This window comes from Acipenser ruthenus, chromosome 31 (assembly GCF_902713425.1).
Source record: "Acipenser ruthenus chromosome 31, fAciRut3.2 maternal haplotype, whole genome shotgun sequence".
In the NCBI taxonomy this organism is placed as follows: Eukaryota; Metazoa; Chordata; class Actinopteri; order Acipenseriformes; family Acipenseridae; genus Acipenser; species Acipenser ruthenus.
The window spans coordinates 1677492-1691586 of NC_081219.1; positions in this window are offsets into that span (position 1 = coordinate 1677492).

The following is a 14095-nucleotide window of genomic DNA, read 5'->3' on the forward strand; positions in this document are numbered from 1 at the left end:
ACTTTTTTATTTTGGAATGTGAGGTCCATCTTTAAACCACTTCAGTCTTCAGTATGTTGTTTGGGTTATGAGAGGTGATAAATACCAAAACATGATATTGTTTAAAGATGGTGCTCACATTAAAAAATAAAAAATGCAATGTTGGAAACAATTAATTGCACAAGAGAGCCTATTTGGATTCAGTACACATGGGAATATGAACGTGGCATTAGAGTTAATTTCTGAAAATAAACTCTGTTGTAGTGCCATGAAAATGTAATGAATTGGCATCTCAGTCCATTGAATTGAATGGAGAGGCGAGGGCTGGAAATGAACCACAATCCATACAGTCCCAGGCTCTGCAGTGGAGAGGTGAGTGCATGTCTTATTCTGAAGCCAGTGCTATGTCTCCTCAGCTGCTAGGAGGACATGCATTGCAAAAGGTGAATCCCATCTTATGGATCCTTGTAGTTTGGAGCGATCTTTATATTTTGGTTTGAAATCCCCTTTCCAGTCTAAGAGTTATTGAAATAGGCCTTCAGTGCTGGTAAGTCCAATCTGTTGGAAAGAGAAAATACAAAACCAGGACCAAGCAATAATATAATTCAAGATGAGAAGGTAATAAAACCCTGGATTTAATACTGCACATGCCCCTTAGTTATGATCAGTTTTGCTGCAGAATGTATGACTGAGTGTCTCGGTTAATGGAAAATCTTGTGATACTGATTCAACGTGAACCCATTGCTTATAGTATCGGTCTATAGGTGGAATAACATGTAAAACAACAACAAAAAAACGCCATCAGGGAAATATACATTGATTTTAATTCAGCATCAGTTGGTACTTGCCTAGAACACTCCCTTCATCTGCCTTTGCCGTAATTAAAACGCCTGGTGACATGTTTCTATTTTTTTGCCTCATTTCACAGGGTAGGAAGCACTTGTATTGAACACAATCAACAAGCCCTCATCACCCATGAGAAAGGAACACTGGTTCAATTCCAGGCTCCCAGTCTACCTCTTTGGACTGGAGTTGTGGTAAGACACTGAACTGACACTAGTTCACAGGCCCTATTCACAAAACTTAAAAGACTGTTAAATAAAATGGGGTTTTATTTTAGGACTGATTAAAAAATAAATAAAAGCCTATTTTGATAAATTCAATCAAGCTCACAGTGTGTACTCATTTTTTTTTAGAGCACTGTTTAACCTAATGCCTATAAAACAGTCTGTGACAGGGATGGCTGTAGTGGTGACGTCAAGCCAGCAGCAGGAAGAAAAACACAGGTAGGACTGCAGGGCAAAAAGATGCTGCGGCGCCGTATATTTAAATAACAAAAACAAATAAAGTATTTGAACAAAAAGAAACATACACATGTATGCTGGCCCTGCAGTGCAAAACACACACAAACCAGAAAAACACATACAAACATGGCACGAACAAGAAACAAAACCGGAAATGGTTTAAAAATAGGGTAACCCTTTACATGAAGTGTCTCTAATTACTGTGTATTTACATGGTCGTTACTTAGTAAGTACATGTGCACTTACACATCCTTGCAGTGTGCTTAATCTGTATGTAAATACACAGTAATTAGAGACACAATGTAAAGTGTTACGAAAAATAGAAATGATCCTGTGGGCCACCGTATAGTGAACAGCCAAACATCTGGTTTAGCTCGACTCAATGGGGCAAGGCCATAAAAAAACACAAACAAATAAACCGTTTCCGGCTTCGTTTCTTGTTCGTTCCATGCTTGTATCTGTTTCTTTTTTCTAATTTGTATGGTTTGTTTCATAATTTATACATTATTTTTCTAATTGTATCTGTTTTTTTCTAATGTGTATGTGTTTTTTGTAATTTGTATGTTTTTTTCTAATGTGTATGTGTTTTGCATACACATTAGAGAGAGAGAACCCTGCACTAGAAAAAAGACCCCAATCAATTGACAAGCACATTCCAATCTGTAAAACATGATGTTCTGGTATTTCAGCATCTTCTTGCGTCCGGGAGTCACTGGACCTGTTGAATAAAATCTTTGTTATTGCCTGCAGATGTTCCCTGTGAAATGATCAGTGGGGTAGGCACAGGACAACTTTAATGCATATTGATTGAGTCCAAACATATTTCCTCTTATCAGGTTTCCTCAGACCACAACAGCTTACCTCCAAAAGCAAAGTAATTATTTTCATACCAAACTAAACAAACATTTCAAATAGAAATGACAATCTGCTCATCTGCAATTAATACATAACGCAATGCCTGAGGCAGTCTTTCCTTACAATACAATGAACCATGAATATTCATCTTACCTTGAATTATCTTGGTTTTATTTTGTTACATGAAAGGGTAAAGTATTATTCTATTGACTATACTGGTTATATACTGCACTCACTTTATAGAGAAATGATGCAGACTGCACTTTACCTTTGGGCTGGATTGATCCTCTACTGCAGTTCTCTAATGAAATGCTACTGTTATAGCATTCATTAAGCGATATACTGTATGTTATGTCTAAAATCCATTATCCATAACGCAGACAAATACTCTTTCAATATACATTTTCAGATTTAAAACCCTGTTATTCTGTAGTCTGTAATTACGAAACTTTCTAAAAGTCTGGAGCTGGAGTACTGGAGAGTTTGAATTTAATTTCTGGTTTATATTTTCAAAAAGTGTCCTTATGATGTTTGATGTCTTAATGAACTAGATATGAGACTGGTGTCAGATTCTGCCCTGGGTCCATTGAGACTAATTAAAGATACATTAAATATTAAAGATCATTGACACTATTCTTTTTATGGTGTGTACTTGACAATTTTATTAAAACGCAAGTATCTTCAAAAGTGTTTTTTTTTTTAACTCATGATCTCTGCATGAGTTCTGAGTGCTGTTGTCTTGACTGCTTTTCTTTAACATGACAAGCTTTCAAAACCCCAGCGACCTTCAGCAGCTATTTTCTCTTGGACTCCCTAATTCCAATCAGCACCTTTCCTTTGTGTCCATTCAGTTTGACCTCTAACTGAACCTGCTTGGTCAAAAGTGAAGGCAATTTTTTACATCATGTTTATTTGAGTAATATGTAAGCACATCAATTGAATTAGTGTTTGCGTAGCACCATGTTTATGTATGTTTTCTTTCCAGTGAGGAGTGTACTGACTAGATCAGACAAGGTAATATCTGATAGAATCTGATTGTTTTAGATTTTTACACCGCCGTCACTGAAGGGTCAAGGGATTACAGGTAGCCATGGAAACCTTGTACTGGAATGGAAAGTGCAAGAGAAATTAGAAATTGCCAGGCTTTTGAAAGCAATTGAAAGCACTTTCCCAAGTCTATGCAAAAAATATATAGCAACAGAACAAAATTATAACATTAAAAGATAGTGGAATATATATATATATATATATATATATATATATATATATATATATACATATATATATATATATATTAATGCCATTTGAACTACTTGCTCTTTAAAATTCAAACAAACAAATATGATCTGTATTTACACCAATGTGTTCTTTCACACTGAATAACATGTTTTGAGATTAGTCTCAGTCATGCTTTTCGACACCAAAGAAAATTCAGAAACAGTTCAGAAAAATGGGATGAAAAAACAAGGATAAAGAACTGTTAATTTGGAAATGCACTACAGAAACTTGTACAGCATAAATAAACCAATCAAATAGCTATTACTTATTAGTATTCGTTTAGGAAGGCTGGTGAAACTCCATTAACTCCATGATCAATAGTCTAAAAAATTGTATATGGTTGTGAACGTGTGGTTTGCAGTGCTCAATGAAAGGGTGATGCAGGTGCTCCAGACAACGACAAAACACAAAGTTCATGGTTCAAGTTATTTTTATTTTCTGTTTCCACTCTCCTTGACCGTATAAATAATAAATACTAGCTCTACCCAACTATGGGTATTGCCAGCGTATCAACCAAGGGGTTGTAGTCCTGAAATAATAATACAAAAACACAGACACACAACACAGATACAGACATGTCTCCGGACAGTGCGTGCTCTATGTGCTGGTGCGGTCCTTGATCCAGGGGTGCTTGATAGTGTGCAGGTGCAGTGAAGTCCGGGCTTATGGCTGGCTTGAAGAGGCAGCTCCCTGGTATGTATAATAGCCATCTGGCAAAGACAATGATAAAACACAGTTATTTGCAACAGACACTTCACTCACTGTTTTCTCCGTCCTTGTTTCCTCCCATCAACCACAACAAAAAGAACCGATTACGGCGTCACGTCCCCCTAAAGTACTCTAAGCCCCCCCCCTCCGATAACTAGTTGAATCATGTCTCCTCCAATTCATGACTGAAACTTCACTCACCATACTAAGGTGATGACTCCTGGTAACGTAACACCATCCCCTTCCTGAATGGCCGGCTTCCAGCTGCCCCTGAAATGAACTGCCCAACCATTCAGTACGGGGCACGCAGTTCCTGTTTTACAGTGCTCTTGTTGATTCAGATTAATCCCCTCTCTGTCACAGTGGTACATATGAAGACATTATTAAACACTGACAATTCTCATTGAAGAAAACCTGTTCCAAAACAGCACGCTGAGGAAACAACTGTATGTGGAACTAGCTCCTATTGTGGCTGAGTTTAGTAGCCTGTTTAAACAGGAGCTGCATTCACTGCAGTTGTGAAACATGCCTGCAATTCCACTGCAATAGGAACAATTAATGCTTGTGTCACACTTGCTGCACTGTGCGGTACATACATTGCTTGAGAGTGTACTTGATAAAATGCTGAAGAATTCACAGTTGGTTTCCCAAACTGCAAAGATTGCCTGTACTATATCACTCAAACACCACCTGCTAGAAATACAACACAGCACACAAATAAAACACTTTTTAGTAATGACCAGTATTCCAGCCTTTCACGCATTGTTTAAAATGTCAGTCTAGTCATACCTGTTTACTGGGTTTTTATACAGTATGTATTATCCATAACCTACCCAATTGTTTCTTGGTATTTATTACATCTACAGCCTAGCCATATTACAAGCCAGCACCATATCAATAAAACGTCGTATGGTATTCGGTTCACAACAACAGCAGGCTATCAGAGTTTGAAAGAAGGAGGGTTAGTGAAAAAGATATGAAACGTTCTAGGGGGTCCCCTGGGCTTGTTCCTGCTGAGGTGCCCTTTCTTTAAATGTTCAAGACAGTTTTGCAACATTTCAAAAGCTATAAAAAGTACCTGCAGTGTAATTTTAAAACCATGCATTGTGCTTTTTTTATCTTCCCCCTTGGAAGATTAAATGTAAAGTCGATGTTGCTCGGAGAAGAAAAACAGAAGAAGGTTCAGTCGATCCTTCAGCAGCAGGGTACCCCTTCTAAACATTTCTTCAAAGGGACATCCCCCCCTGTGAACATCTTCCTTTCCAATAATGAGACAGTGTACCAGGGGTATGGGGACAGAGGCAGCCCAGGGAAGTATGCAATGCACAAACTCAGCTAATTTGTCTACTTCATGTAGATTCTGAGGGGCTATCTCAGCAGGCTCTCCCTTAGATTTACCAATATGATGAGTGTGAAGATGAAAAAGATGCCAGTAGAACTTTTTGTATTAGTTATTTTTAGTTTTTGCTCGTACAGATATTGGTTGCTAAACTGTGTGTAATAAATTGAAGTATCCATAAATAACAATTACATTAAATGAATAGAAACTACAAATATACAGACGTGCTCAAATTTGTTGGTACCCTTACAGCTCATTGAAATAATGCTTCATTCCTCCTGAAAAGTGATGAAATTAAAAGCTATTTTATCATGTATACTTGCATGCCTTTGTTATGTCATAGAATAAAGCAAAGAAGCTGTGAAAAGAGATGAATTATTGCTTATTCTACAAAGATATTCTAAAATGGCCTGGACACATTTGTTGGTACCCCTTAGAAAAGATAATAAATAATTGGATTATAGTGATATTTCAAACTAATTTGTTTCTTTAATTAGTATCACACATGTCTCCAATCTTGTAATCAGTCATTCAGCCTATTTAAATGGAGAAAAGTAGTCACTGTGCTGTTTGGTATCATTGTGTGCACCACACTGAACATGGACCAGAGAAAGCAAAGGAGAGAGTTGTCTGAGGAGATCAGAAAGAAAATAATAGACAAGCATGGTAAAGGTAAAGGCTACAAGACCATCTCCAAGCAGCTTGATGTTCCCATGACAACAGTTGCAAATATTATTAAGAAGTTTAAGGTCCATGGAACTGTAGCCAACCTCCCTGGGCGCGGCCGCAAGAGGAAAATCGACCCCAGATTGAACAGAAGGATAGTGCGAATGGTAGAAAAAGAACCAAGGATAACTGCCAAAGAGATACAAGCTGAAGTCCAAGGTGAAGGTACGTCAGTTTCTGATTGCACCATCCGTCACTTTTTGAGCGAAAGTGGGCTCCAAGAAGACCCAGGAGGACTCCACTTTTGAAAGAAAAACATAAAAAAGCCAGACTGGAATTTGCTAAAATGCATATTGACAAGCCACAATCCTTCTGGGAGAATGTCCTTTGGACAGATGAGTCAAAACTGGAGCTTTTTGGCAAGTCATATCAGCTCTATGTTCACAGACGAAAAAATGAAGCTTTCAAAGAAAAGAACACCATACCTACAGTGAAACATGGAGGAGGCTCGGTTATGTTTTGGGGCTGCTTTGCTGCGCCTGGCACAGGGTGCCTTGAATCTGTGCAGGGCACAATGAAATCTCAAGACTATCAAGGCATTCTGGAGCGAAACGTACTGCCCAGTGTCAGAAAGCTCTGTCTCAGTCGCAGGTCATGGGTCCTCCAACAGGATAATGACCCAAAACACACAGCTAAAAGCACCCAAGAATGGATAAGAACAAAACATTGGACTATTCTGAAGTGGCCTTCTATGAGTCCTGATCCGAATCCTATCGAACATCTATGGAAAGAGCTGAAACTTGCAGTCTGGAGAAGGCACCCATCAAACCTGAGACAGCTGGAGCAGTTTGCTCAGGAAGAGTGGGCCAAACTACCTGTTAACAGGTGCAGAAGTCTCATTGAGAGCTACAGAAAACGTTTGATTGCAGTGATTGCCTCTAAAGGTTGTGCAACAAAATATTAGGTTAGCGGTCCCATCATTTTTGTCCATGCCATTTTCATTTGTTTTCTTATTTACAATATTATGTAAAATAAAAAATCAAAAGCAAAGTCTGATTTCTATTAAATATGGAATAAACAATGGTGGATGCCAATTACTTTTGTCAGTTTCAAGTTATTTCACAGAAAATTGTGCATTCTTCGTTTTTTGTGGAGGGGTACCAACAAATTTGAGCACGTCTGTAAAAGGAAGTCCATCACCTTCATTGACGATTTTTACTTCGGGCCATACAGTAGGCTTGTTTTAATGATGGAAACTTTCATAAAATCAAATGTGGACATTATGGTTGAGATCACAATTAAAGGGAAAGTGCATACATAACCATGGTAATAACTACCAATGCTTACTGTTCTTAGATAGTAACTACTGGTGGAATTGTAGTTACATGGAAATGGTAACAAAATGTTAAAAGAGCATCTCTATGTAATTACATAGTAATAAAAGCATATTCCATTGGTAATAACATATTTGGTATAGTTCCCTCAGCACTTAAGGTAGCTGTGGTAAAGCCTGTGCTTAAGAAACACAATTTGGACCCTAAAGTCCTCAATAACTATAGGCCAATCTCCAACCTACCATTCTTAGAGAAGGTTCTAGACAGAGTTGTTGCAATTCAATTACAAAAATGTCTAACTCTTAATGGTATAGTTTCAGTCTGGTTTTCGTGCTGCACATAGCACCGAGACGGCCCTTGTCAGAGTTGTGAATGATCTGCTGATAAGCTGTGACTCTGGCTTTCCATCAGTATTAATTCTTCTTGATCTAAGTGCTGCCTTTGATACTGTAGACCATTCCATCCCACTGAATCGTCTTGAAAGCACAGTGGGACTGTCTGGCCTTGTCCTATCCTGGTTCAAATCTTGTCTTTCTGATAGGTTTCAGTTCGTCTCTGTTGGGGAGGTAAAATCAGCATTATCAGAAGTTGTCTGTGGTGTTCCACAGAGTTCAATTTTTTACTTGTTTTCAGCTCTTCAGCTATAACATTTTATAACTTGAACTTGAACTGCAAGTAACTTGAACTGCAACTGCTTAAGAGTGGAAAACAAATAAAAAAGTATATGTAATGTGTTCAATTAAGGGTATAGTTAGGTAATTGAGAGCTCGGTTGGAATGAAAACCAGCAGACACAGGGGGTCCCCAGGAGCGAGTTTGAGAAGCCCTGCCCTGTATTCTAAAGTGCTACTGGAACAATTGCATCTACATCTTGTATTCCACTTGAAACGCTTTGATTTAAACACATACTGGTCTGTGTTGCTAACACAAAACTATAACTAGTACATGATTAAATGCATTGATAATCATATTTACCAGTCAATGACACAAACGGCGAGTATTATTCACTCTACGATTCAGCCCTTTTGGTGTAAACCCCTGCATTTATATGTTTTTACCACTACTGGTGAGTTTTTCATTTAGCCAAGGTCAGACCAATCAATTAAAAAATAGCTGTGTACCAAAGCACATTGTCTCGGATAGTACCAATGTCTAAGCCACAGTTGATGTGAAGGATGGGTTATTGTTATTTAGTCCCCTAGCCCACAGACAAAGTAAAAGCAGTACAGCAGGAAATACAAAGAAAACACTGCATATTTAAAAATCTGTATTCTCGTGTGCTGTTGAGGTATAGAACATCCCCACACATTTTTTTTTTATCATTGAACTTCCATGAATATTCTGTTATTCTTACAGAATGGATTATTATTATTTTATATCTATAAGATTTTAATCTAAAAAAACAGACACCAATGTAAACCAACTCTGAAAACTAGGATTTCAGGAAGGAAAAGTTTGTTTGCCAATGTCTATTCCAAGACAATCACCTCTATATAACCAAGAACTTGACAGCGAATGCTGGTCAGTGGGGGCCATTGTTGAACAGTGAGGTGACTCTATGCCTCCCTTACTCCCGGAAGTACCAGAGTCAACGCAACCTGTGGAATACCCAGAGAAAATCACCCGTTTTGCAGAGCCAGGATGCAAACTTGCTCTCCCCTGAATGTATAACTCAACCTACACACCACACGGTTGTGCCTTTACCAGATGAGTTCCTCTGGGACACCAAAGAGATGCAGGCCATATTTTCAAAGCATTTCCTTCATTCTTTTATGAACTTCTATTTTTGAAATGATAAACAATCATGTCGTTGTTCAAAAAGAGGAACAAACCCCTTTAGTGTTTGAGGACTTGACATGTATTACCTGGCTGTTTGGTTCTAGTTATGTCAAATTAAAAGGCATTTTACCTTGTTCAAAAAACAGGACTTAATTAAAGACTGGAGTAAACGCCCACAGTCAATGTGTTAGAGTGATGTACTGTACTGTGTTTAATTACATAATGGTTTCAATTGCTTTAACTTGGCATTTTATTAATTTGCTGTAAGATCACTAGCTTTGCCATTGAACATTTTAAAAAAATTGTGAAATTGTGCCTGTTTAAGTTTTTCTTTACAGCTTGACCATAACACTTATTTAATATACACGAATAGCATTATATGATCTTTATTTTTCTTTATTTCCATTAACCTTTGGCAGGTTAATGATTCAATTTCTAAGAGAGCACTACATCTGAGGACAGTTCTAAAGCCGATAATGTACAGCAAACCATTTTATGGAAATTAGAACTTAATTATTCATTGCCAATTTGAATTCAATGACGCAGATAGTCTGATAGGATCTGTGCTAAGATTAGCAGTTCTTACTTACTTACATTTCACTGTATCCCCATTGAGGAGGCACAGAGGCAATACTAGCAAAGGGAATGATCCAACCAGAGTGTTTTTATTTTGTTTTATTGGGGACATTGCTGATGGACAGAATTGCAAGATGACGTTACAGGTTACAAAGCTGTCCTTTCTTGTATACAAATGCATCACAAGCCACATTTCTGGAATGATAGGTATAGATATCTAAAGCCTGCATTGCACCACCATATTTCAACAAGATGCGGGCATAGCTATCAATCTCTAACAGCAAATCATCTCATCTCTCTGCCTTAAAATTAATAACATGTCTCAAGGTGCCATTTGTTTATGCAACCACAGGTAGATTACACACCTACAAGGACTTTACAGATGACTCCTGATCTTACACAGTTCCTACATGGAAATGGCTTTGTGAACAGCATTGTGTTACCTGCTGTGATTACATGGTAATACCAAGGCAGAGGTCATTCTCATGTCATTACACTCATTCCACCCGCAGTTACCCGGGTTTTACCATGTTATTACATGGGTATGTATGCCCGGTGATCCACAGTGCTAAACCATTCATTCCATGCTGGTCTACAATGTGTGAGCTTGAAATTACCTGTAAAGGTACAGGGATACTTTTTAAATAGGGTACCTGGTTCTGACCGCTAATTCCAATCCATTACAACTCCAATTTATATTGTGACACACAATACACAGAATGAAATAAAAGCAGAGTAAGTCCATATGATGTCTGCATTGGCAGTCTGCTCTAAAAGGCAAACATCTCACCCATTATTAATATCTGAAATAAAGGGTTTTGCGGCATCTTTAAAAACCAGTTTGTGCCACGGTTCTTTTTATTTAGTACATTTCAATCCTGCAACTTACTTACATGTAACCCTTCTAATCTCTTGATTTAATTTCCAAAAGTAGTAATACATGGAGTGGAAATCAGCCATATGACTTAAATGTGTATGATATTAACCAGAGTGAAATAATAACAAAAGTGATATTATCAGGCACTTGTCCCCATTGACTCCCATTCTCATCTGTCCAGGACAATGCAATTTAGGGATAGAGCTCAGGGTGAGTGATATTAATCGGGTTTGACTGTAACTAGATTGGACGGTTGTTCAAAGCTGGATCATGATGCCTCCAGTGCTGTACCTATTAATAAATACAGCCTATACTGTCTTTAAACCATGGCACGGTTACATGTGGAGTTGGCAAAGGTTTCTAAAGCTCCTGTTCCCACTCTGCTTAGCCTTCATCACTTCTACCCTGCTGAGGATGACAGCTAACCTGCAGAAACAAACTAGAAAGCCCTACAAACAATTCCAGCCCTTATTAGCAAGTGTCGCATTTTGCTTCACGGCAAACTGTGCTGCGCAATTTATTCCCTCTTAGGGAACATTTCTAGCATATGAGCGTCACATTGAGAAAGTAAAATGCACTCGGGAGAAGCATCATAAATTGTATTTAACTATCAGCGTGTCACTTTCTCTCCAGAAGGACTACATTAAAACCTAAGGCATTTACCTGCCCTTGACTAGCAATTAATATTTATAACCTGTCCTCCTGGATGATTTATGTTGTTTTTTTTATTTCATCCAGAAATACAAGGAGACCTGCATTTGGCAGAGGACCCTACCGGTCACACAGCTACACCAGATATGCAGGATGTGACTCTGGCTGGGATGTGTATCTGCAGGGACACATGACATTTTCTTTGCTGTAACGGTATGCGGAAACTGTAAAGATGGAATACATTAGTACACACAATGTGGTTTCTGTAAATAGGATGTCTCGGACTGTGTTTGACCAAAACGTATATTTTGGCTACTGTATTGTACTATTGCAATAGCGAATTGCTCAAATCGAGTTCTTAAATGCATGACTATTTAATACATTTCACTCTATTAAATATTCATAAAAAGTAAGTCAGTGCATTTCAATACATGGGTGAAAGTGGCTAATGATCATTTTGACTGAAACTCCTGGGGCAAAACCAACCTTTTGGCTGGGGGTCTGGGGGACGTCTGGGGGAAGCCTGGGATGCCTGGGACAACTCACCCCCCACCCCCCTCCCCCGAAGCTGTGGGGTTGTACATGCCCTCAGATGTATTCTGAGCCATTTTGGACTTACAGCTTGTCATATTGCCAGGTGGATTAACAAACTCTAGTTAACAAACATTAGTTTTTGAAACGTTACTGATCAAACCTTTTACATGTAAGCCCAATTCATATAATATTAATCATTTAAAATCTGCTGTAAAAATCATATACATTCTCTGCTAAACTCTCTTATTCAATAACACAGAGTCAGTTTTGGTATCTATAGGTGCGTGTTTCATTCTAAAAGCGTTACAACAGTTCAGTGTTTTAACACTAGAACGACCGTGTTTATAGGCATACCTTGAACAACCATGACTGGTTTAATATGAGGCATTTAATATAAGGCATAGTTTTATCCAGGAACGTCATATAAAACATCTACACAACTCAAACATTGTAAATAAATGGACATTTGAACAGAAATGTGTTTATATACAGACATATTACATAACACGCATCCTCAAAAAACTGGTAAAAAATTAAATAAACAAATATTTGAAAATAAATGTGTGTATATGCAGGTATATCATGTACATACACAACTGTACAACTGAAACAAGGTAAATAAGTATCAAATGCTTTTAAAATAAATGGGTTTATATTGCCTACATAACAAAGCACATATACACAACCGAAGCTATGCGTTTATACACAGACGTACTATAATTGAATTTACATGAATAAATAAACATTTGAACAGAATGGGCTTCATTTAAAATTGTTCACAAAGTATAAGTGCTTGCACAAATTACACAGATCCTGCACTTTTCAAAATAAGCAGTGCACTTACCGCAGACTGTCTTTGCACATTTGGCACAGCTATCAACAGTAACCCAGGCTTCTGGCACCAAATGCTCCACGGGCATGTACTAGTGCAATGAGAGCTTCTAATTCCTCCAAGGGCATTGACCAGGGATCATCTTGTAGTTCTTGTAGTAGTCAATGGGATTCTGCTTCAGTGCAGCATTGTATGTGGTGAAGCATATGCATGTCAATCAATAGGCGAAAAGCACTCAATGCACTCTCATCCATGTTGCGTTGTGCATATGCCGTGTATGGCAAGCCAAATTATCATTTAGAGATATCTCAAAATGATTTCCAGATATCTTTAAATGGAGCTTTAAATTAGATATCTAAAATTCATTTTCAGATATCTTTAATTTTATCTCTAAATAACTTCCTGTTCATTTAAAAAATATCTCTAAACCACTTAGAGATATCTCTATGCAACTTCCTGCTCATTTAGAGATATCGCTAAATCATTTAGAGATATCTCTAAATAACTTCCTGTTCATTTAAAAATATCTCTAAAACATTTAAAGATATCTCGAAATAACTTCCTGTTCATTTAAAAATATCTCTAAAACATTTAAAGATATCTCGAAATAACTTCCTGTTCATTTAGAGATATCGCTAAATGGACAGGAAGTCCATTCAAAACATAGAACATTTTCACAGGAAGTCATTTACAGATATCTTCAAATGACTTCCTGTTCATTTCAAGATATATGTAAATGATTTAGAGATATCTCTAAATGAACAGGACGTTATTTTGAGATATCTAGGCGGTGCAGGCTCGGTAGCCCTAGGCCTTGCAGGCTCGGCAGCCCTAGGCGTTGCAGACACTGCAGCCCTAGGTGGTATGGGACAGGCAGCCCCAGGCGGTGCTGGACAGCCAACCCAAGGCAGTGCAGGCATAATCAGCTGCAGCTCCTCTCCCTCTGGTGGTGGAGGTAGCTCCAGCTCCCATGGCGCTGGAGGTGGGAGATACAGGTAGTCTCCCTCTCCTGGTTTAGGTGGAAACAGCTCCCTCTTGGGCTTTGGATGCTCAACCCCCCCCCCCCCCCCCTTGGGCGCTAGACGCTCGTGCTCCCCCCGTCTGGGCGCTGGATGCTAGTGCTCCCCCCTTCTGGGCGCTGGACGCTCGGGCTCCTCCCAATTGGGTGCTAGTTCCTCCTCTTCATACTGTGTGGGGCAGATGGCCAATGTGTGCCCATACGCCCCACAGCCGGGGCACAACTCTGCTGTGAGGTTCCTCAAAAAGGCCTCCCAGCCATCATCCTCTGGCTCCTGTTCTGGGCAGTCCTCCTCCTCATAATGGCGGAAGGGACAGTTGGTGAACTGATGTTTTTGATAGCAGAGGGGGCACACTGGCGGTAGCT